Here is a 25,987-nt window from a genome sequence, read left to right on the forward strand (position 1 = left end):
GACTGGGAATGACCCGGTTTGTAGCATGACAAGACCACACGCACCGCATGAATTTCACTCGGAAGTTGACACTCTTTACATTTTCGCAGATTGGTAACACCTAGACAACACAAGTGCCAGTTTATTATGAATCTGATGGAAAAGATGTTGCGCTGGGATAGTGATCAGCCTCCTGGTTTGCGTTACCTGCTGTCATTCTGGGGACGAAAGGCGCTGGCGAGGGACAAAGGAACAGCAAGGCTTCCTCCCCCTAACACCCGCCCTCAATCGCGGAGTATAGTACTCGGTTCACACAACGGCCACAGTGGAGAGCGCAAGAATTCGAAAATTATCTTTACGAGGTTTAACTCCCACCCAATATTTTCTAATTATTTTGAGGGGACAACGTGAATCAGTTCGGTATACCATCAAACACACTGAACCATTGAGATAAACATTTTTGGGGATATCAATTAAATTATGTTTAAGTTAAATATAATTTATTGAAATAACTATGAATCTTGTCACAGAATGAAATAACCCTTTGTTTTTGTGCAACCTGCTTCCCTGCCCACATGGCCACCCCCCTCTTTTTTTTAACCATCGGTGGCTGTCTCCAACGGAAGCTTATTGCATTCACCTTAAAAATAAAAAAAAGCCCTGGCCGTTTTTGAAATTAATTGTTTTTTAATACACTCTCTTCTTCCTCGTTTTTCAAATTATTTATTTTCCTTGGGTTATTTTTTTAAATTATTTTTCTTCTTTGTTTTTCAAATTAATTAATTTTTGGGGTTGTGTTTTGAATTAATTATTTTTCAAAATTCAGTTTTTCTAATTAATTATTTTTTGGGGGGTGTTTTTTGAATTATTTTTTTCTTCGTTTTTCATTAATTAATTTTTGGTTTATTTTATTTTAAATTAATTCTTTTTCTACCTTGTTATTCAAATTAATGAATTTTTGGGGTTGTTTTTTGATTTTTTTTTTTCGTTTTTCAATTTTTTTTCCTGGGGATGTGTTTTGAATTAAATTGTTAATTATTTTTTCTTTCCTCTTAGTTTTTTTTCTTCTCCTCAGCCTGACCGCCAGCGGGAAAAAAAATAAATCAAAAAACGAGGAAGCAGCAGTTATCGAGATACCTGGAAGTCTCGCGGTACTCCGTTCCCCAAATTCTAGACAGGAGGACCCGAGCCTGCGTACACACTTGGTTCCATTCACATACCTGTCAACCTCTGCCGATAACTGCCCTTATAAATGATTATGATTCCCCTTACAAACCCCAAAAAAACCTTACAAACACCGTACGACTCGTACGGTGTTTGTAAGGTTTTTTTTGGGGTTCGTAAGGGGAATCATAATCATTTATAAGGGCAGTTATCGGCAGAGGTTGACAGGTATGCATTCAGCGCAATCGAATTTTATTTAGATATGGGGCTAAGATGGTACGAGATAGTCCAGTCATTAAGTCACATTAATGATAATAATAATAATAATAATAATCGGACATAGGCCATGTCGTCATTACCACAACACAAAAAAGCCTACTTGTCATCACACGCAGAAACTGCGTGTGACGAAATTGATGGTGCTTCTCCATAAGCTACGTTTAATCGGCACAAGACCTAAATAAGTGTAAGTTACGGACTTGTAATTTGTCATTCCGCTGTTGTGAATACAGGTCGCTTACCTCTCGATTACATACAGGTCGCTTACCTCTCGATTACCGCACACTGTCTGCCACTTACCTTCCTTCAAGTCAGCTAGGAGGCGGCAGATCACCAACCAAACATCTAATCATATGCCGCAGAAGGGAATGTGTGTATGTTAGCGCGAGTTTAGATGTCTGATGGATGTGGGGAAAAAACTGTCCTTAAGCCTATTTGTCCGAGCTTTGTGGGACCTATAGCGTCTGCCAGAGGGCAGCAGCTGGGATGAGTACGTGTACAAGTTTCCTATAGTCTCGAATCCGCGCAATGCAGTTCGCCCGAGACTTCCAAGTATCTCGATAAATGCCACTTTTTTTGATTTATATTTTTTTCCACTGGTGGTCAGCTTCAGGGAAAAATAATAATTCAAAAACGAGAAAGCGGCAGTTATCGAGATACTGGCAAGTCTCGCGAGATTTTAGACAGGGGGATTTCTGCTCGTGTACACACTGCTTCCATTCAGTCTATTCAGCATGATCATGTTGTATATACTATATATCGGGCAAATACAGTGGGAGATAGTCCAGTCATTAAATCACATTAATGGGATTGTTATTATAGTTTGTCAACCTTACGCAGGCAACTTGCATATGCGTATCTTCAGGAGAAAAGCCCATTTCATATCTGCTAGACATTGCAATGTTTGCTCAAGAATAGTTAAGAGATTTAGCTTGGTCCATGCATACAAGATGATGCAGTTTAAATGCATCCAAGCTGGTTACGCTGTGACTCAACAGACAACCAGGGGACTGTTGAAATAATAAATATAATACGGAGCCCCTAGGGCGTGCAACTGAGAAGCTGGACTCGGGTACGCGTATGCGAGCAGAGATCTCCCTTTCTAAAATCTTTCGAGACTTCCTCAATAACTATCTCGATAACTGCCACTTTTTTGTTTTTTTTCCCCTAAGCCTTTTTCGATGTAATTTTTTTCCGCTGGTGGTCAGGCTGAGGAGAAAAACAGGAAGAAGAAAATAAAATAATTCAAAACACAAACCCAGAAAATAAATTAATTATATATACAGTGGTACCTCGACATACGATCTTAATCCGTTCCGGGACTGAGATCGTATGACGAGATTCTCGTAACTCGAGCGGACGTTTACCATTGAAATGAATGGGAAACAAATTAATTTGTTCCAACCCACTGAAAAAACACCAAAAACAGGATATTGGATTGGAAAAAAATGTTTTATTTTTTCTAATTTGCCATCTATTAACAAAGTAACACATAACTAGTGGTTTAATAGTAATAAAATGTGTTTAATCTAACTAAAATTGGGCAGATTTCGCCGACGGGAGACAGAGACGTTTGGGGGAGTGGGGGGGGTTCGTTTTTTTCCACGACAACGCACTCGTAAACGGAACAAACAAATTTAAATTAACTTGGATTAATATATACAGACACTCAAACATACGTTTAATGTAACTTTACACACAACTGAATTCTAATTTTGTTGTAATCTTTTGTTACCTTCGTTTTCCGGGTTGGCGGTTTGCCACGCCTCCACCCTCACGTTCGCTATCGATGGGCTGTTTGCTGTTGTACTACGTATTCCCTTCAAAATATTCCGAAAATGATTCACACAAATGTCCTCACAATAGGATAACCCACGACCACTTGCCAACGAGAAATAGTCTTGTAGTACATTTTAGCGATCGCTCCGCTGCTCATAAAGACCGGCTCGCAACTCCCTCGTTGAAATGGCTTTGAACAGCGCCTATGAGAGAGAGTTGCGACCAGAAATATTACAAAGAGGGAATTGCGAGCCAGTGCCGCTGATGTTCTTAGGAGCAGCGAACGAGAAGTAATATAATACTCCTCGTATTAGATAATAAAAATAACAGGAAATGCAACAGCTCAGCTTACCCACATATTGATTGTGGGTAATGAAGTTTCATTCTGAGAAAGAGTGCCATTGTCTATCGGCGTTGTGTGCACGAGTATACTTCATTACCCAGAAAGCCCTCTTTTTCCCGCGCATGCGCGTTGTGCGTTTCCTGGTCGATGCGTAGGAGGAGAAACTCGTCTGAATTAATCGTTCAGTGCTCGTAGATATTGTTATACACGAAAGAAATGCAAAAAAGGCTTGGTCGCATCACGAAATTTTGATCGCATGACGGGCGAATTATTCGATCGAAATTTCCGTCGTAAAACGAGAATATTGTGTGACAAGCGGTCGTATGACGAGGTACCACTGTACCGTAATTTCACGACTATTCGGCGCATCATATTTTTAGCCGCAGTGTCAATAACGAGTGCTATTTATGTATGTGCGTATAAATGTGTATATGTGTGTGTGTATATGTATGTGTATATGTGTGTGTATATATGTGTGTATATATGTGCGTGTATATATATACATATATATATATATATATATATATATATATATATATATATATATATATATATATATACCGTATTTTCACGACTATAAGGCGCACATAAAAGTCTGAAATTTTCTCCAAAATAGACAGGGCGCCTTATAATCCAGTGCACTTTATAGATGGACCAATACTAAAATTGTTATCACGATAAAATAAAATAAATCCGTCGATAGGACAACTATGGCAAGCAGCCCCCGACTCTACTATTTTCCCGTAGATAAAGTACTGCGCAGTGACTGCTGGGATATGTAGTTTTTTTATGTCAATACACCCAATGGATTGTGGCCTGCCGATCGGCATCAACACTAGCTAGCTACTATTTGTGAACGAATTGTGGCCGCCTGGGCGAACGTGTCTGCTTGCACGGTTGTTCGAGCTTTTGCCAAAGCCGGCATCATTTCTAAGGAGCCACATGGAAATGACGGTGACTCTGAGAACGAAAAGAGGGGACCCGGCTTTTTGGAAGGCTCGTTTGGGCAATTGTTTAATTCGGACACAGAAAATGAGGACTTTGAGGGATTTGTGGGTGATGATGACGTGAGTGAGTTGTAAAATGTCTAAATAAAGTACAACCGAACTCAGCTTTGCTTCCATTGCCTTTTTAAAACGTGTTTTTAGCGTGTGGGTGTAGCGTGCAAGAACTATATTTCCCAGCAGTCACTGCGCACCGGAACCCGGTAATAGGCTGCTTCCGGTAGCCAGCGCTATTGCGTTTCGATGTTCATCCATATATAATATATATGCGTCTAATGAAACGGTGCATGCTTTGTGCGTCTAAAATACAGAAATAGCACTCGTTACTGACACTGCGGCTTAAAATACGATGCGCCGAATAGTCGTGAAAATACGGTATATATGTATTTATGTGAATGTGTGTGTATGTGTATATATATATATATACACACATATATATATATATATATATATATATATATATATATATATATATATATATATATACATACACACATATACATATATACACACACATATACATATATACACACACATACACATATACATACATACATACACATTTTTATACCTTTCTTTTCCCGGGTTGGCTTTTTGCCCCACCTACACCCTGACTTTCAGAAGCAACCTATCGAGGGTTGTTTGCTTTTGTATTTTTTGTATTTCTTTACAATGTCCTCACAGTAGGATAACACATGACCACTTGCCAACTTTCCCGGGAAGTAGTACTCCTCTCATATTAGCGACGGAAAAAAAACAACACTGAAAAAATGCAACGCTCCGCCCAGTGCTCATAGAGACATTACACGAGGGAGTTGCGACCAGAAAGACATTGCCCATGATGTTCTTATGAGCAGCCACTCGCGTCCGCTGTATGCTCGTATATCAAAATTTGTCTCCTATCTCAAGATAAATATTTGCCCGAAATTTTACTCGTATCCCAAATTGCTCGTATGTCGGGGCACTCGTATGTCGAGGTACCGCGTATGTATGTATGAATGTGTGTGTGCGTGCGTGTGTGTGTGCGTGCGTGCGTGCGTGCATACATACATGTATACGTATGTATATGTGTGTGTGTATGTATATATACCGTTGTGGTCAGAAGCTTACATACACTTGTGAAGAACATAATGTCATGGCTCTCTTGAGTTTCCAATTATTTCTACAACTCAGATTTTTCTCTGATAGAGTGATTGGAACAAATACTTCTTTGTCACAAAAAACAGTCATGAAGTTTGATTCTTTTATGGGGTTTAAGTCAGGACTTTGAAAAGGCCATTCGAAAACCTTAATTCTAGCCTGATTTAGCCATTCCATTACCACTTTTGATGTGTCTTTGGGGTCATTGTCCTGTTGGAACACCCCACTGCACCCAAGACCCAATCTTCGGGCTGATGACTTTAGGTTATCTTGAAGAATTTGAAGGTAATCCTCCTTCTTCATTATCCAATTTACTCTCTGTAAAGCACCAGTTCCATTGGAAGCAAAACAGCCCCACAGCATAATACTACCACCACCATGCTTGACGGTAGGCATGGTGTACTTGGGGTTAAAGGCCTCACCTTTTCTCCTCCAAACATATTGGTGGGCATTGTGGACAAACAGCTCGATTTTTGTTTCGTCTGACCACAGAACTTTCCTCCAGAAGGTCTTATCTTTGTCCATGTGATCAGCAGGAAACTTCAGTCGAGCCTTAAGGTGCCGCTTTTGGAGCAAGGGCTTCCTTCTTGCATAGCAGCGTCTCAGTCCATGGAGATGCAAAACACACTTGACTGTGGAGACTGACACCTGTGTTCCAGCAGCTTCTAATTCTTGGCAGATCTGCTTTTTGGTGATTCTCGGTTGAATCTTCATTCTCCTGACCAATTTTCTCTCAGCAGCAGGTGAAAGCTTGCGTTTTCTTCCTGATCGTGGCAGTTACAAAACAGTGCCATGCACTTTATACTTACAAAAAATCGTTGGCACTGTTGCTCTTGGGACCTGCAGCTGCTTTGAAATGGCTCTAAGTGACTTTCCTGACTTGTTCAAGTCAAGGATTCGCTTTTTCGGATCCATGCTAAGATCCTTTGACTTTCCCATTGTAGTGTTTGTGGGCGTTTGCATCCAATGAGCCCTATTTAAATGGCCTCAGAGAAGTCACCAGCTGTAGTCACTCATAATCACTCACAAGAAGTTAAGAGGCCATGCTATGAAGCTCATTTCACTGACACAACTTTCTAAGTCACCAAAATGGCTAATTCGTGTTGCTGTATGTATATTTTTGACCCAGCCGATTTGATCACTTTTTCTGTTAACCCATAATATAGTCATAAAAGAATCAAACTTTATGAAGTTTTTTGTGTGACAAAGAAGTATATGTTCCAATCACTCTATCAGAGAAAAATCAGAGTTGTAGAAATAACCGGAAACTCAAGAGAGCCATGACATTATGTTCTTCACAAGTGTATGTAAACTTTTGACCACAACTGTACGCACACAATGAAAGTTGTTGCAGTGCATAATGACAGAGGTGATGTTAACATTCAGACATATTTTTGTTGAGGGGGCATGACAGCTGATGGGAGGAAGGATCTGTGGAAGCCCTCCCTCTTGCACTGAGGGTGCAGCAGTCTATTGCTGAAAGAGCTCTGGAGGGATTCCACACACTCATGAGAGGGCCATGACATTATTTTCTTCACAAATGTATGTAAACTTTTGATCACAAAAGTATGTGTACAGACGCTCCCCTACTTAGGAACATTCGAGTTACGAACAATGGTACATACGAACATGTCTGCCAATTGCGGTCATGACGAAAAATGTTCGTAAGTTCAATTTTGTATTGGGCGCCTTTTTCGAGTAGTGCTTCTTTCCGCCGCTAATACTGACGCCTGGCGCTGTGAGCTCAGCTCACCCAGCATCTACCTTCCTCTGCCCAGTTCGTTGCAGTGTGGAAGTGCGTGAACGTATCTCCAGTGCGCAAAGAACCTTTTTAATTATTTTATCATTAAATATCTCGTGCATCCATTATTCAATATGGTTGGTGAAAAGCGAAAGGCTTCTATTGAGGGAGGTGCAAGGAAGAAACAAGCCATTTCATTTGAAATGAGTGGCAATAATAACGAAGCTTGATGCGCGTGAGAAAGTGGTGAGCGGTGCACGTGGATACAACTTGAATGCTGACTGTCAGTACCATTTATAAACATAAAGATCGAGCAGCAGGACCCAAATATTGAACGTTGCACAAAGTTTGCAAATCAATTGAATGATGCCATACAGTGCTACCGCATCATTTATGATGAAAAAAAGAAAACTGCAATCGTCATTAGATAGCTTCTTTCGGCCAGTTTCTAGTAAATCTCTCTCTCTCTAATGTATGTATACAGTACTGTATGTATTCTCTCCATGTTATTAAATGTTTTTTTCAGTACAAACCAATGCATGTTTATTATACAGGCCTTAAACATACAAATGCACTTATATAAACATTCAATATACTTATATAGGCCTTAAACATAAATTATAATACAAAAGATAGCACTGAGCAACTTACGAACAAATTCAACTTATGAACAATCGCTCGGAACCTAACTCGTTCGTAAGTAGGGGAGCGTCTTTATGTGGATATACATATATATATATATAAATGTGTGTGTGTATATATATATATATATATATATATATATATATATATATATATATATATATATATATATATATATATATATATATATGTATATATGTATATACCGTAATTACTCGAATATAACGCGCACTCGAAAATAACACGCAGGTCATTTTGGGCCAAAAAAATCTGGAAAAACGCAGTACTCGAATATAGTGCGCACCTAAAATTTCCCGCTGACGAAAATCAGAAATCTTACCTTTTTTTCTTCGTTTCACGATTGTTTTGTTCAAACAAATTTATTCATTAGAATCCTTCAAATGAAGAGTTCCTCTCTCTCTTTGTCTGTCCTCTCATACATCTCTTCGTTGAGAATCCTATCAACGTACACGCTTCCTTCATCCACTTCCTCTTCCTCCCACAACACATCATCCGATTGGCTTTACGAGATGACGTAAAATCCATGCGTCAAAGTGAGTTTGACAATGCTTTTTTCGATCGAAAATTTGTAATTTATTTTAGTTATTGATTATAACACTGAACTGAGAGAGGGTGAACTGAGACGAGTAGGAGGCTAGAGGGGGGGAGTGGTGGTCTCGGCTTTCCGATTTTCGATCGAAATTACGAGATGACGTAAAATCCGTGCGCCGTCTTTACGAGATGACGTAAAATCCGTGCGTCAAAGTGAGTTTGACAATGCTTTTTTCGATCGAAAATTTGTAATTTATTTTAGTTATTGATTATAACACTGAACTGAGAGAGGGTGAACTGAGACGAGTAGGAGGCTAGAGGGGGGGAGTGGTGGTCTCGGCTTTCCGATTTTCGATCGAAATTACGAGATGACGTAAAATCCGTGCGCCGTCTTTACGAGATGACGTAAAATCCGTGCGTCAAAGTGAGTTTGACAATGCTTTTTTCGATCGAAAATTTGTAATTTATTTTAGTTATTGATTATAACACTGAACTGAGAGAGGGTGAACTGAGACGAGTACGAGGCTAGAGGGGGGCAGTGGTGGTCTCGGCTTTCCGATTTTCGATCGGGTTTACGAGATGACGTAAAATCCATGCGTCGGCTTTAGGAGATGACGTAAAATCCGTGCGTCAGCTGTACGAGATGACGTAAAATCCGTGCGTCAAAGTGAGTTTGACAATGCTTTTTTCGATCGAAAATTTGTAATTTATTTTAGTTCTTGATTATAACACGCACCCCCAACTATTGGAATTAATTATATAGCAAAAACCTGCGTGTTATATTCGAGTAATTACGGTGTATATATATGTGTATGTATATATATATATATATATATATATATATATATATATATATATATATATATATATATATATGTATATATATATGTGTGTGTGTGTGTGTGTGTATATATTTATATATACCGTATTTTCACGACTATAAGGCGCACATAAAAGTCTTAAATTTTCTCCAAAATAGACAGGGCGCCTTATAATCCAGTGCGCTTTATATATGGACCAATACTAAAATTGTTATCCCCGACTCTACTATTTTCCCGTAGATAAAGTACTGCGCAGTGACTGCTGGGATATATAGTTTTTTGTCAATACACCCAATGGATTGTGCCCCGGTGTATCGGCCTCAACCCTAGCTAGCTACTATTTGCGAATGGACTGTGGCCTGGCGATCGGCATCAACACAGTTGCGAACCATGGAAGACAGCCTTGGAATAGTTACGCTAGCGACTAGCTAGCTACTAGCTAGCTACTATTTTCGAATGGATTGTGGCCTGGCGATTGGCATCAACACAGTTGCGAACCATGGAAGACAGCCTTGGAATAGTTACGCTAGCTACTAGCTAGCTACTATTTTCGAATGGATTGTGGCCTGGCGATTGGCATCAACACAGTTGCGAACCATGGAAGACAGCCTTGGAATAGTTACCCTAGCTACTAGCTAGCTACTATTTTCGAATGAATGGATTGTGGCCTGGCAATTGGCATCAACACATTTGCGAACCATGGAAGACAGCCTTGGAATAGTTACGCTAGCTACTATTTGCGAATGGAATGTGGCCGCCTGGACGAACGTATTAAACTCAGCGTTTTCGATGACTAATTAATTTGGACAATTGTTCAATTCGGACACAGAAAATGAGGACTTTGATAGATTTGTGGGTGATGATGACGTGAGTACATTGTAAAATGGCTAGATAAAGTACAACCGAACTCAGTCTTGCTTCCATTGCCTTTTTTAAAACGCGTTTTTAGCGTGCGGGTGTTGCGTGCATTTGGTGCATGTAGCACCAAATTAGTGTGTTTGCCGTTGTAGTATATTGGTACTATTAGTGCAAAGTTATCATAGCCGTCAACCTGGGTGTATTGACAAAAGGACTATATATCCCAGCAGTCACTGCGCACCGGAAATAGCGTCTGGGGCTGCTTCCGTAGCCAGCGCTATTACGGTTCGATATTCATCCATAAATAATATATATATATATGCAATGCCTGACTGCGTCTAAAAGAACGGTGCGTCCTTTGTGTGTGTAAAATACAGAAATAGCACTCGTTATTGACACTGCGGCTAAAAATACGATGCGCCGAATAGTCGTGAAAATACGGTACAGTGGTACCTCGTTATACGACCGCTCGTCATACAATATTCTCGTCTTACGACAGAAATTTTGATCGTATAATTCGCCCGTCATGCGATCAAAATTTCGTGATGCGACCAAGCCAGGTGGCCATGGCACTGTCTTTTTTTGCAGATCTTTCGTGTATCTTTTTCAGACCAGGAAACGCACAACGCGCATGCGCGGGGAAAAAGAGGGCTTTCTGGGTAATGAAGTATACTCGTGCACACAACGCCGACAGGCAATGGCACTCTTTCTCAGAATAAAACTTTACCCACAATCAATACGTGGGTAAGCTCAGCTGTTGCATTTCCTGTTATTATTATCTAATACGAGGAGTATTATATTACTTCTCGTTCGCTGCTCATTCCCTCTTTGTAATATTTCTGGTCGCAACTCTCTCTCATAGGCGCCGTTCAAAGCGGCTGCGTTCAGAGCCATTTCAACAAGGGAGTTGCGAGCCGGTCTTTATGAGCAGCGGAGCGATCGCTAAAATGTACTACAAGACTGTTTCTCGTTGGCAAGTTGTCGTGGGTTATCCTATTGTGAGGACATTTGTGTGAATCATTTTAGGAATATTTTGAAGGGAATACGTAGTACAACAGCAAACAGCCCATCGATAGCGAACGTGAGGGTGGAGGCGTGGCAAACCACCAACCCGGAAAACGAAGGTAACAAAAGATTACAAAAAAATTAAAATTCAGTTTTGTGTAAAGTTACATTAAACGTATGTTTGAGTGTCTGTATATATTAATCCAAGTTAATTTATATTTGTTTGTTCGTTTACGAGTGCTGTGGATAAAGTCCCCCGAACACCGCCCCCCGCCTCCATTTATGCCGCTGTCTCTCCCCTCCACGAAATGCGTCTAATTTTACTTCTATTAAACACATTTTATTACTATTAAACCACTCGTTATTTATTACTTAGTCAATATATGGTGAATTAGAAGAAATAAAACTTTTTTTCCAATCCAATATCCTGTTTTTGGTCGATAGCGAACGTGAGGGTGGAGGCGTGGCAAACCGCCAACCCGGAAAACGAAGGTAACAAAAGATTACAACAAAATTAGAATTCAGTTTTGTGTAAAGTTACATTAAAAGTATGTTTGAGTGTCTGTATATATTAATCCAAGTTAATTTAAATTTGTTTGTTCCGTTTACGAGTGCGTTGTCGTGGAAAAAAACGAACCCCCCCCCACTCCCCCAAACGTCTCTGTCTCCCGTCGGCGAAATCTGCCCAATTTTAGTTAGATTAAACACATTTTATTACTATTAAACCACTAGTTATGTGTTACTTTGTTAATAGATGGCGAATTAGAAGAAATAAAACATTTTTTCCAATCCAATATCCTGTTATTGGTGTTTTTTCAGTGGGTTGGAACAAATTAATTTGTTTCCCATTCATTTCAATGGGAAACGTCCGCTCGAGTTACGAGAATCTCGTCATACGATCTCAGTCTCGTAACGGATTACGATCATATGTGGAGGTACCACTGTATATATATATATGTGTGTGTGTGTGTATATATATTTATATATAATGTATATATGTATGTATGTATGTATGTATGTATATGTATATGTATGTGTATATATATATGTATGTATAAGTATATGTGTATATATGTATGTATATATATATATATATATATATATATATATATATATATATATATATATATATATATATATGTATATGTGTATATACATATATGTATATACAGTGGTACCTCGAGATACGAGCTTAATTCGTTCCGGGACTGAGCTCGTATGTCGATTTTCTCGTAACTCAAACGAACGTTTCCCATTGAAATGAACTTAAATCAAATTAATTCGTTCCAACCCTCTGAAAAAAAGCCAAAAACAGGATATTCGATTGGAATTTTTTTTTATTTGTTCTAATTCGCCATCTATTAACAAAGTAACACATAACTCGTGGTTTAATATTACTAAAATGTGTTTAATAGTACTAAAATTATACGGATTTCGAAGGGGGGAGAGAGACAGAGACGGACAGAGAGAGAGGGAGGTGGATTTTTTGCATGGCAACGCGCTGGTAAAATAAGCCCTAGATGGCGCCATTCACACGGCAGCCAGTAGCTCTGTCCACTCCTATGTTTTAAGTGTTTTACAGCCCTTCTATTTTAGTCTTAATTACATTTTAATATTTCTTAAAACATTCCTTTTACTTTACTTTGTACTTTATACTTTTTTACAAATTTCCTTGTTCTGTTAGCCTGGCTTCTTTCCGCTACTTCTTTTTTTGGAACCATTCAGCCATGCCTACGCTGTCATACACATGAGACTAGCTGTTACAATACGCAGCAGAAGGAGCAACACCTCAATGCCGCTGGAAATTCGGAGCTGGACAAAAGTACCGGGGGAAGAAGCAATGCTTTTGACCAACCATTCCATCATGGGAAGAGCTGTCGGCGCTTACCAGGCCGGAAACGGAGTCGAGGAGTTCTACTCTGCTACTTTGTCTTCAGCTCCAGACTACGGAGGAACTGTGCGGATAAGCTTGGAAGAGTGACTCTGCATATTCTCTACCTCGGTCACAGTCTGCAGAAGTTCCCCATCTTGCGGAAGACTTCCTGTGTGTGGTTCCAGTTTTTGTCCAACTTTACAACGTCTTTTTGAGTCTGTATCCGTCTTTGCTACCGCAACCAAGATGGCGCCGTTCAAGTGGCAGCCGGTGGCGGTAGCTCCGTCCACTCTTGCTCGTTTTTGTGTTTTTGCTGCTTTTCTGTCTTAATGATTTGATTTGGTGATTCTTAATGATCCCATTTACTTTGATTTGCTTTGTACTATGTGCTTTTGCTTTGTTGTTCTGTCTAATCACCCTCTTGCTACTCACAATGAAATTTCCTGAATACGGGATGAATAAAGTTGTCCAATCCAATCCAAATTTAAATGAACTTCGATTGCAATGCAGACACACTCAAAAATAACTTTAATCGAACCTAACACTAAACTTAATTATATATATATATATATATATATATATATATATATATATATATATATATATATATATATATATATATAGTATATATAGTGGTTTAATATTACTAAAATGTGTTTAATAGTACTAAAATTATAAGGATTTCGAAGGGGGGAGAGAGACAGACGGACAGAGAGGGGGGGATTTTTTGCACGGCAACTCGCTGGTAAAATAACAAACAAATTTAAATGAACTTGGATTACAATGCAGACACTCAAAAATAACTGTAATCGAACCTAACTTAATTCCACGATTTCAATATCTGTACCCTGGATGTTCACCTGAGAGGTCTGTTGAGGATTCCTCCGAAAATCGATGACCATTTCCTTTGTCTTACTGGTGTTGATGTAGAGGTGGTTTTGCCTACACCAGTCAACAAAGGCTGTGATGACTCCCCTGTACTCTAGGTCGTTCCCGTCCGACACTCGTCCAACAATAGCGGTATCGTCAGAGAACTTCTGGAGGTGGCAGGTGTCTTTATTATGTTTGAAGTCTGATGTGTAGAAGGAGAAGAGGAGTGGGGAGAGCACTGTGCCTTGTGGGGCCCCCGTGCTGCAAGCTACCACATCAGACGTACAGTCCTGGAGTCTCACATATTGTGGTCTGTCAGTGAGGAAGTCGATGATCCATGCGGCTAGGTGGTTCCTTACTTTCCGCCTCTCTCTCTCCTTCCTTCGAAATCCGTATAATTTTAGTACTATTAAACACATTTTAGTACTATTAAACCACCAGTTATTTGTTAATAGATGGCGAATTAGAATTTTTCCAATCCAATATCCTGTTTTGGGTGTTTTTTCAGAGGGTTGGAATGAATTCATTTGTTTTTAGTTCATTCCTATGGGAAATGTTCATTTGAGTTATGAGTAAATCGACATACGAGCTCAGTCCTGGAAAAAATTAAGCTCGTATCTCGAGGTACCACTATACTTTATTGTCCCGGCTTGCTTGGACCGACCGATTGTTTTTTTTCCACTTAATTCTGCACTGATTAATGCAAAAATAACCACGTAAAAAATGCAAACCGTACGGCCGATGCATTTTTTTTACGCGAAGGAGATGCTTGCTGTTCTCGTAAGCAGCCTCTTGCAAACCCGGCCACCTGGCTGCCGGATCGGGAACCGTCTCGTATGCTCGTATCTCAGGGCAAAAAAAACAGGACCCTAGAGCTGTGACGCCAATGTGCTAACCACTCAATCCGCCGGGCCGCACTTTTTAAATAATATTTTTGGCAACTTTACATGTAAATTTTCTTTTTTCAGCACCAACAGCCTTCTTTGGAGCCATGGCTGGGGGTTGATATAGTCTTCAATATGACGAAAAACAGTCAGTAAATGTAGCTAACTGTTATAAGACTTGGGAACAAACACAGGTAATTAAGTGGGCACCTGTGAGTGCAAATGTTACATTTTCACAAAGTCTGTTTGTTAGATGTTTCTATGGTATGATGACATACAATTAGAAGCCTTTCAAAAATATAAAAAGCTTTTATTGAGAATAACATGGAACAAGTCAATATTTGCAGTGTTGACCCTTCTTTTTCAAGACCTCTGCAATTCTCCCTGGCGTGCTGTCGATCAACTTCTGAACCAAATCCTGACTGATCGCCGTCCATTCTTCCATAATCAACACTTGGAGCTTGTCGGAATTTGTTGGTTTCTGATTGTTTGCCCGGCTCTTGAGGATTGACCACAAGTTCCTAATGGGATTATGACCTTTGCTTTATGGAAATGTGGTCCATCATGTTGGAAAAGGCATTAATTCTTCATCACCAAATTGCCCTTGAATGATTGGGAGAGAGGTTCAATTGATGCAAAACAGGCACCAGGGCGCACAAGAAAGTCCAGCAAACAGCAGGACCGTCTCCTGAAGTTGTTTCAGCTACTGGATCGGGCCACCACCAGTACAGAGCTTGCTCAGAAATGGCAACAGGCAGGTGTGAGTGCATCTCCACGCTCAGTAAGGCGAAGACTTTTGGGGGATGGCCTGGTGTCAAGGAGGGCAGCAAAGAAGCCACTTCAGAAGTTAGGAGGACTGCGGTAAAGTCATTTTCTCTGATGAATCCCCTTAACAATTGTTTGGGACATTTGGAAGAAGGCGTGTTCAGAGAAGACGAGGTGAGCGCTACCATCGGTTTTGTCTCATACCAACAGTGAAGCACCCTGTGACCATTCATGTGTGGGGTTGCTTTTCAGTCAAGGGAGTGGGCTCGCTCACAATCTTGCCTATAAACACAGCAAGGAACAAAGAATGGTACCAGAAAGTCCTCTGTGAGCAACTTCTCCCAACCATCCAGGGGCAATTTGATGAAGAAGAATACCTTTCTCAGCATGATGGAGCACCTTGCCATAAAGCAAAGGTCATAACAAAATGGCTTATTTTAACAAAACATTAAGATTTTGGGCCCTTGGCCAGGAAACTCCAGATTCTAATCCCATTGAGAATTTGTGGTCAATCCTCAAGAGGCGGGTGGCCAAAAGGAACCCACAAATTCTGACAAACTCCAAGCATTGATTATGCAAGATTGGACGGCCATCAGTCCGGATTTGGTTCAGAAGTTGATCGACAGCATGCCAGTGCGAATTGCAGAGGTCTTGAAAAAGAAGGGTCAACACTGCAAACATTGACCTATTGCATATAAATTTTAATAAAAGTTTTTGATTCTTGTGAACTGCTTCTAATTGTATGTCATCATACCATAGAAATATTTGCCAAATACCTAAAAACCCTGAAGGAACAGACTTTGTGAAAATGTAATATTTGTTTCATTCTCAAAACTTTTGGCCATCACTGTACACCGATAGGGGTTCACAAGATCTGGGTCATATGAGGGAAGGCGAGCAGGAAAGACACAGCAAAAAAAATCTCAAAAATGTCATTCGAATGCCAATTTGTTCGAAGTTTGCAATGTTTGTATATATTTTGTGTATATATCTATATGTATATATTTTATGTATATACTGTTAAAGTGAAATAAAGTAAAAGTTAGTTTCATAATTAAATACCTATTAAAATAATTTTGTTACTTTTTCAGAGAAGTAACTGTACTTATAACTCTTTACTTTTAAACAGTAAGTTGAACAACACTTGCTGAGGAGATCAGTGTATAAGCGCCTTGACCATGAATAAACAAACCAGTCATTTATCTGCCAACCTCTTGCAGTGTTGGCATTTTTGTCTTTGTCTGGTGCATAAACTTGTTGCAGATCTGGTAAACCATCTGGCATGTTTGACAGGGATTGGTGCAGACATGGAGCAGATGGTGAGATGATGGTCATTTGTTCTGGGGCCTGCTTAAAATCACCTAGACGGGGTGCTAAGCTGAAAGCTAAAGCTGTTGTTTAGCTCAAGTGGTATTATGGTGTCTGAGGAAATGTGATTTGACAGTAAAAATAATACTGTACAATTTAAGTATATATGTAAGTTTATATGTTATATTCTGGACCGCAAAGTATTCAGGTTTTTTCGATTTGAATGTTTTTACACCATAAAAATGATGTACGGTCCTACCTACTACTTACGAAATTAATTGGTTCCAGAACTTTTTTCTTAAATTGATAATTTCATAAGTAGAGCAGTACTTTATATGTCATTCAACTTCCATACCGCCAATCCTCAAAAGGGTTGCGGGGATTGCCGGAGCCTAACCCAGCTGTCTTCAGGTAAAAGGCAGACTACACCCTGGACTGGTCGCCAGTCAGTAATAGGGCACATACTTTATATGTAAATACTCTAATTTGTTCCACGGTCCCCACAAAACTCTCAATTAAACACTTAAAAATTCATCAAAGTGTCCCAATTTTGTAGGAAAAGTGTGAAGACACAAAACAAGAGAAAATGATCACAAAATGATTTAATAAGCCATTAAAATGAATAATAAACATGCAAAATCTATTCGTGTGTCAGGAAGCTAACGTTAGGCAACAGAGGCAGACAGCAAACCCATGAACACGCATCTATTAAACATACAATTAAGAATTCAAAACAAGATTACCGTATTTTCACGACTATAAGGCGCACTAAAAGTCTTAAATTTTCTCCAAAATAGACAGGGCGCCTTATAATGCGGAGCGCCGTGTGTAAGCTCTAAAGCGGGGGTCTCAAACTCAATTTACCTGGGGGCCGCTAGTGGCCGAGTCTGGGTGAGACTGGGCCGCATCAGGATTTCCACAAGAAAAGCGCCGATAAAACATTCCAACGTTATCAAATATCTTTATTTTTTAACAAAAAATAATGAATTAAATAAATTAACTTAAAGATGAAAAAAAAAAAATCAATCAGTAATAAAAAATAAAATAATAATAATGAGCATACAGTAGATATACATTGGCTGGCTAAGTAGAGAAAACTAATCATTTTTATTCCGTTTCAAATGTCTGTATTAACAGCTCTTTAACCTTTAACTTTCTGAATTTGAATGGAACATTGAACATGAAATATTCTGAACACGGCTTCTCTTGCTTACTTCTTGCTGCTAGAGACCTGGCAGCGCTTCTTCTCACATAGCTGAGTCACATTTGGCTTGAGGGAGGAAGCAGTGGAGACCCTCAGTAGAGCTTGAAAATGCTCATCAGTAAGTCTGGACCTGTACTTGGACTTATTGAAGTTCAAGGTGGAGAAGAGCTTCTCACACAAGTATGTGCTCCCAAAAAGGCACATGGTCCGCTTGAACATTCGGGAAAGTTCAGGGAAGCTGGGGGACAACTCTCTCAAAAATTGCCCAAGCTTGTCTGCTTCTCCACTCACCTCCCTGAACTTGGCTTTGAGTGCAGAGTTGCACTGCAGGTCAATGAGCTCCATTTGAAGCTCAGGAGCGGCATCTTGCACATCAAAGGAGAAGGGGTCCGCAAAAATTTGAAATGTGGCTTTGTGTGTCTTGAAGTCTGAAAATCTGTTATCAAATTCCTCCTGTAGCTTCGAAATGGCCTCAACATACTTCTCACCACTGAATGGTGTGCCTGCATCCATGAGAGCCTTGCATGCTGGGAAATGGCAAAGGTTTGTCTGAGAGAGCTGGGCTTTCCATAACACAAGTTTAGTGCAGGATGCTCTCACGTTGTCATAGGCAGCACTGACAAGTTGCCCCTGGCCTTGTAGCTTCTTGTTCAGTACATTAAGCTCATGTGTGATATCAACAAGAAAAGCCAAGTCCATGAGCCATTTGGGATCACTTAGCACAGGAACAGCAACCCCGTCTATCTCCATGAAGTCTTTTACTTCTGCTCTCAACTCAAAAAATCTCTTCAACACATTTCCCCTGCTGAGCCAACGTACCTCAGTGAAGTAGAGCACATCCCCATATTCTGACTCCATTTCCTCTAAAAAGCACGGAACCTTCTGTGCTTTGAGCCCCTGGATCTGATTTGGTTGATGCATTTCACAACGACAGACATCACATTGTCAAACTTCAGGCATCTGCTGCAAAGGGCCTGCTGATGGATAATGTAGTGCAGAACTATGGCCTCCTCAACAACCTCCTCTTCCAGTTTTTTTTGAACAAGTGCTACCAGTCCATTCTTCCTCCCTGTCATTGATGGGGCTCCATCGGTTGTTATTCCAACAAAGCTCTTCCATGGCAAACCGGCATTCTCAATGGCATCACACAGCTGGTGAAATATTTCCTTAGCGGTGGTCTGGCCATGCATTAGAATTACTGTGAGCAACTCCTCCATCACTTCAAAATTGTCATCAACACCACGGACATATATTGCGAGCTGGGCAGTGTCTGTGATGTCTGTGGTCTCATCAAGAGCCACTGAATATACACTGAAACATTGTGCTTTCTCACACAGTTGATCATAAATGTCACTTGACAGGTCAGAAATGCGCTCTGCCACGGTGTTGGCAGAAAGGCTGATGTGGTTGAACTGACTTTTCTTTTCTGGACAGACAATATGTGCAGCCTGTAATATGCACTTTTTGATAAACTCACCTTCTGTGAATGGCTTTCCTGCTTTAGCAATCAACTCACAAACGGCGTAGCTAGCTTCAACTGCTGCATTACTTTCTTTGGTAGCCTTCTTGAAGAAATCCTGTTGCCTCAGAAGACATGTTTTAAGACTGGCAACCTGGTTGGCTCTCTCATCTCCCTGGTATTTTTCGTACTCCTCAGCATGTCTCGTAGTATAATGACGTTTCAAATTGTATTCCTTGTGCACCGCAACTTTTTCAGTGCAAATGAGACACGTCGGGGTGCCCCTGTGTTCAACAAAGAAATATTGCACTCCCCACTTTTCTTGAAACTGTCTGTGCTCATCACCGCCCTTTCTCTTCACGGCAGGCTTTGAAAGAGACATCTCTGGGGCTCTGTAATGTGTTTCCACTTGGAATGAGTCTTGGGTTGAACATTAACTTTCAGTCGCGCGGGTCTGTGGCGCATGCGCACTTTCGCTCTTCACGGTTTCTCCTCCGCCCAGCTGATTGGAGGAATGAATGAGTGAGTGAGCGAGGCACTGGACAGCCCGGCCAATGTCCCGCCCTTCAGAGCCAGCCGTATACCTCACCGTGATTGGTTCATTCAGCTCCGAACACAACAAGTGTCATTCATATCAATCTTGCGGGCCGCACGAACATTTATCTTTCATATTAAGATGGGGGCCACAAATTATCGTCCCGAGGGCCGCAGTTGGCCCGCGGGCCGCGAGTTTGAGACCCCTGCTCTAAAGCCTGACTGAGAGCACTTCTTGCCAACACGCTTCTCATATAGAGAGAAGGCGGACGTGGGTGGGGCCAGACGCTAAAGGCCCCTACAAGGTACCCGTATATAGTGTGGTTATGTGTTTATTGCAAAAAAAATTCGGTTTGGTTTCTAAGGCCCCCCGAAACTGAATATAATACAAATAGACATGCTTACGAAGCTCAGTTCAAACTTCAAGCCATCAATTATGCAGTGGAACATGGGAATAGAGCAGCCGTGAGGGAATTTTAGATCAACGAATCCTTGGTTAGCAAATGGAGGAAGCAGGAGAACGAGCTTCGCCAAGTCAAGAAGAAGAAGCTGAGTTGATTTGCGTGTGCCCATCTCGCAGCACGGTGAAAAACCAAGACTAAAGCGCCAAGCTAGTTACGCCACTATTTGCAAATGGATTGTGGCCGCTTGGACGAACGTGTCTGCTTGCACTGTTGTTAAAGGCACTAACAACGGATGCTTGAAAACCGCTGGTTATCGGCATCAACCGGGCGGTCAAAGCAAAGTTGCGAGCGGCATGGGAACAATGGATGATAGGTGGCGAACACAGCTTTACAAAGGGTGGCAGGCAGCGCCGGGCTAGTTACGCCACTATTTAAGAATGGATTGTGGCCGCTTGGACAAATGTGTCTGCTTGCACTGTTGTTAAAGGCAGTAACAACAGATGCTTGATAACCGCTGGACATTGGCATCAACCGAGCGTTCAAAGCAAAGTTGCGAGCGGCATGGGAACAATGGATGATAGGTGGCGAACACAGCTTTACGAAGGGTGGTCGGCAGCGCCGGGCTAGTTACGCCACTATTTGCGAATGGATTGTGGCTGTTTGGACTAACATCTCTGCTTGCCACATGGCAATGACAGTGACTCTGACAACGAAGAGAGGGAACCCGGCGCTTTCGATGAATCATTTGGACAATTGTTCAATTCGGACACTGAAAATGAGGTCTTTGATGGATTTGTGGGTGATGATGACGTGAGTACATAGTAAAATGGCTAAATAAAGTACAACCGAACTCAGTTTTGCTTCTGTTGCCTTTTTAAAAACGTGTTTTTAGCGTGTGTCCGTATGTTTAAGGTGGTGTATGTTTTGCCATGCCTGGCTGCGCCTTTAGATGTGGTGCGCCATATGTGTCAAATACAGAAATAGCACTCGTTACTGACACTGCGCCTTTAAATGCGGTGCGCCATATAGTCGTGAAAATACGGTACATTGAACTTTTAATCTTTTTCATTAAAGTTTTATGATTTCTTTGGCATCAACTTTTCACCCATTTTATTCATCACCACTGCTTCTTAGCTGTTCGGATTTACCGTATTTACTCGCATATAAGCCGCTTTTTCGGACAAAAAAATGACTGAATCGAGGGTACGGCTTATATGCGCATAAAAACACGACATGCACGAAACTGCAAGTCGACGACGCCATGAAACGATGACGCCATGAAACGATGACGCCATGACGCAATGCCGCAGTAACCTAATGACGCAAGACAATGTGGCCGATACAGTGATTTATCTCAAAATAGAGAAAAGATAAACAGATACAATGCTAAACAAAATTTATTTTGACGTCTATGAATGAAATTCAAGAAAAAACGTACGTATCTCTCATAAAACGTGAAAAAACTCATTTCCGTCACTGCTCGCTTGGGGCACGGCCATCTTACCTAGGTCGGGATGCGGCCATCTTACCTAGGATGCTGCGTCTAAACCAGGGGTCTCGAACTCAATTTACCTGGGGGCCGCTAGAGGCCGAGTCTGGGTGAGACTGGGCCGCATCAGGATTTCCACAAGAAAAGCACTGATAAAACATTCCAACGTTATCAAATATCTTTATTTTTTAACAAAAAATAATGAATTAAATAAATTAACTTAAAGATGAATAAAAAATAAATCAATCAGTAATACAAAACCAAATAATACTAATGAGCATACACAGTAGATATACACTGGCTGGCTAAGTAGAGAAAATGAATTATTTTTATTCCGTTTCAAATGTCTGTATTAACAGCTCTTTAACCTTTAACTTTCTGAACTTGAATGGAACATTGAACATGAAATATTCTGAACACGGCTTCTCTTGCCTACTCCTTGCTGCTAGAGACCTGGCAGCGCTTCTTCTCACATAGTCACATTTGGCTTGAGGGAGGAAGCAGTGGAGACCCTCAGTAGAGCTTGAAGATGCTCATCAGTAAGTCTGGACCTATACTTGGACTTATTGAAGTTCAAGGTGGAGAAGAGCTTCTCACACAAGTATGTGCTCCCAAAAAGGCACATGGTCCGCTTGAACCTTCGGGAAAGTTCAGGGAAGCTGGGGGTCAACTCTCTCAAAAATTGCCCAAGCTTGTCTGCTTCTCCACTCACCTCCCTGAACTTGGCTTTGAGTGCAGAGTTGCACTGCAGGTCAATGAGCTCCATTTGAAGCTCAGGAGGGGCATCTTGCACATCAAAGGAGAAGGGGTCCGCAAAAATTTGAAATGTGGCTTTGTGTGTCTTGAAGTCTGCAAATCTGTGATCAAATTCCTCCTGTAGCTTCGAAATGGCCTCAACATACTTCTCACCACTGAATGGTGTGCCTGCATCCACGAGAGCCTTGCATGCTGGGAAATGGCAAAGGTTTGTCTGAGAGAGCTGGGCTTTCCATAACACAAGTTTAGTGCAGAATGCTCTCACGTTGTCATAGGCAGCACTGACAAGTTGCCCCTGGCCTTGTAGCTTCTTGTTCAGTACATTAAGCTCATGTGTGATATCAACAAGAAAAGCCAAGTCCATGAGCCATTTGGGATCATTTAGCACAGGATCAATCAACTCACAAACGGTGTAGCTAGCTTTGACTGCTGCATTACTGTCTTTGGTAGCCTTCTTGAAGAGATCCTGTTGCCTCAGAAGACGTGTTTTAAGACTGGCAACCTGGTTGGCTCTCTCATCTCCCTGGTATTTTTCGTACTCCTCAGCATGTCTCGTAGTACAATTACGTGTCAAATTGTATTCCTTGTGCACCGCAACTTTTTCAGTGTAAATGAGACACGTCGGGGTGCCCCTGTGTTCAACAAAGAAATATTGCACTCCCCACTTTTCTTGAAACTGTCTGTGCTCATCACCGACCTTTCTCTTCACGGCAGGCTTTGAAAGAGACATCTCTGGGGCTCTGTAATATGTTTTTCCACTTGGAATGAGTCTCGGGTTGATCTTTCACATTCAGTCGCGCGGGTTTGTGGCGCATGTGCACTTTCGCTCTCCGTTTCAATCGCGGAGATGGCTACAGACACTGACACAGGCTGGATCACGGATCATAGCGCCTCATTCAGTTCTATGCTGAGAGCAGCGGAGGAGTGTGCGCGCCGAGCGGAGTGATCGGCCTCACGGCTTCTCCTCCGCCCAGCTGATTGGAGGAATGAATGAGTGAGTGAGCGAGGCACTGGACAGCCCGGCCGATGTCCCGCCCTCCAGAGCCGTATACCTCACCGTGATTGGTTCATTCAGCTCCGAACCAAAGTTCCCTCTAATTTTTTGTTGGTCTGAGCAGAAAGACAACCTCCCTGAGCGCACTGAGTACCAGTGTGAGCGACATCATCGGTACTCGGATGATTCGCCTAAAGACGTTTCGCCGACGGACGTTTGACAGACGGGCAGGTCACCGAATGGACGTTCCACCGAACGTTCATTCGGCCGAACGGAGGTTTCGCCGTAACGGGATTCGAACGCTCGCCCCGCCGGATCGTGTGTGTACAAGTTTTTCAACCTCGGCCCGCGGGCCATATACGGCCCGTTAGGATTTTTAATCCGGCCCGCCGCCGGTGTTGTCCAAATTATAGTAAAAATCAATGTTCGTCTACCATCAATGGCAGTCCGGGAATAAGCACTCTTGGGCAGGCAGATGTAGCAGAACCGAGCCGTAAAATGACAGCAATCGGGTCAAATCCATCCTAAAACAGCATTTAATGATTAAATACAAATACTGGATGATATCGCGATGGAGGCAAAAAAAATGTCTATAGACGTCCATTCGCCAAACGGCTCAAAATGCTCTCAAATTCGGTCAAATCCAGCTGAAAACAGCGTTTAATGATTAAATACAAATACTAGTATTTGTATTTAATCATTAAACTAACAAATACTAGTACGACCTGTCCGTCTGTCAAACGTCCGTCGGCGAAACGTCTTTAGGCGAATCATCCGGTCACGACATCATCATTGCTCGCTATCGGCACACCAGTATCAGACCTGCCACAAGCAGGTGCATGTCAATGTTCCCTCTAATTTTTCATGTAAAACATGCTGTAAAACAAGAAAAACATGAGTGGACAGAGCTACTGCCACTGGCTGCCACTTAAACGGCGCCATCATGGGGAAAGGGGTAAAAAAAAAAAAATTAAAAAAAAAAAAAAATCGATCTTTCATATTAAGACGGGGGCCGCAAATTATGGTCCCGAGGGCCGCAGTTGGCCCGCGGGCCGCAAGTTTGAGACCCCTGGTCTAAACCTAGTTAAATGTGCTTTGACTGGTCAGACGCGAGTAGCCTTGATTTTGAAATAAAACAAAATTACACTTTGATTTTTTTTCCTTTTTATTTATGTTCGGAAGTGACAACTATTGGAGTAACGTGAATAATTTGATATTTTGCATTTACAAAGACAGGCATATTACCGTATTTACTTGCATATAAGCCGCTATAGTCGGACAAAAAAGTGATGGGTATCGAGGGTACACAGCTTATATGCGCATAAAAACACGACATGCACAGAACTGCAAATTGACGACGATGTCACGACGCACTGGCGCCGTGACAAAATAAAGAAAAGATAAACAGATAAAATGCTAAACAAAATGCATTTTGACGTCTATGAATATAACTCAAGGAAAAAATAAACCGTATCTTGCATAAAACCTGAAAAAAATCACTTTCCCGTCACTGCTCGCTCGGGGCACGGCCATCTTACCGTAGTTAAACGTGCTCTGACCGTAGCTTTTACCACGTCAGCACATCACAATAGTTAAGGCTCGAAGGTCTTGCGGTCGATCGTTAAAATATAAACCTTGATACCTACATAATGTGTATGCTATTATTGCAACCAGAGACTTGGTGAACACTACGTATAGCGCTATGGGCATATTTCCTGCTTACGTTACTTCCTTTTTGAATTTGTCTACGTGCAAACAACACTCTCCCTTTCGGAACACAGAAAGGAAATGATTGTACATTTGTTATTATGAAATAAAACAAAATTACGCTTTGATTTTTTTCCTTTTTATTTCTTGTTTGAAATTGACAACTATTGCAGTAATACGAACAATCGAAAAAAATCGAGGTATTTCGACATTAGAAGCAACTTGGCTGCTACATATTAAACTTCTGGTAAGAAAAGTGTAATTTGTCATTAAAAAGCATCGGGTTCTCATTGAATTGAATAATTTGATATTTTGCATGTACAAAGACAGGTATATTAACTTAATGAGTAGTTTGACCACATCATCCCCTTTATGCACGCTGTCTTAGTCCAAGCTGTTGTCCAAGTTGATCTGCATCTCTGTAAGAGAAGGG

General features: G+C 41.2%; 1 protein-coding gene across 2 annotated transcripts in view; it reads left to right on the forward strand.

The window, feature by feature from the left end:
- LOC144089406 (transcription regulator protein BACH2-like) overlaps positions 1-25,987 on the forward strand; it is a 99,160-nt gene that overhangs the window by 628 nt on the left and 72,545 nt on the right. The window lies entirely within an intron of this gene.

Source organism: Stigmatopora argus, chromosome 15 (genome assembly GCF_051989625.1).
Source record: "Stigmatopora argus isolate UIUO_Sarg chromosome 15, RoL_Sarg_1.0, whole genome shotgun sequence".
In the NCBI taxonomy this organism is placed as follows: Eukaryota; Metazoa; Chordata; class Actinopteri; order Syngnathiformes; family Syngnathidae; genus Stigmatopora; species Stigmatopora argus.